The 480-nt window shown below is 61.2% G+C and overlaps 1 protein-coding gene across 5 annotated transcripts in view; it reads left to right on the top strand.

Annotated features, from left to right (window-relative positions):
- UTP4 (UTP4 small subunit processome component) overlaps positions 1-480 on the top strand; it is a 29,087-nt gene continuing 28,607 nt past the window's right edge. For all 5 annotated transcript variants that reach the window (XM_015561786.1, XM_006760357.2, XM_015561784.1 and 2 more), the window contains exon 1: positions 1-77. The gene's annotated coding sequence lies outside the window, so the exon portion shown is untranslated. The remainder of the gene's footprint in view (positions 78-480) is intronic.

Here is a 480-nt window from a genome sequence, read left to right as displayed (position 1 = left end):
GTTTTCTGTTCTCGGGCTCCTAACCTTGAAGGGAGACGAGTAAGGGGTCAGCCAGGCCCGGCCCCTGCCCTTTCCGAGTGCGTACGTTGGCGGGGTTGGGGGGCGCGGGGGGTTGGAGGGGTAGTTGACAGATGCCAGATCGAGCCCGGTCGCTTCCCCGATCGGGCGCTCTGGGTTCCGCCTGCCCCGTCAGTCCCCGCCTTGAAGTCTGTGACCTGCAGCCTTCGCCCGCGGTGGAGTTAGGAAGAAGTGCTCGCTAAGATACAGATTCCTAGCGTCTGCCCTCCACGCCCAGAAATTGGAATTCTGGAGCTGTATGGAGTACGACCCGGACTCTTGCATCTCTAAGAACCATTTCTTCAAGGTGCTTTCGATGCGGGAGTTCCGCAGACCTGACTCTGAGAGGCCGGCTTGGGCTCTCAGCGTTTCTCGCCTCTGCGGAGGGTCGCGGTGCTCACTCTCTCCGTTCCCAGCTTTCCG

The sequence above is a fragment of the Myotis davidii genome, unplaced genomic scaffold (assembly GCF_000327345.1).
Source record: "Myotis davidii unplaced genomic scaffold, ASM32734v1 scaffold1437, whole genome shotgun sequence".
NCBI lineage: Eukaryota > Metazoa > Chordata > Mammalia > Chiroptera > Vespertilionidae > Myotis > Myotis davidii.
This window is presented reverse-complemented; position numbering and strand designations above follow the sequence as displayed.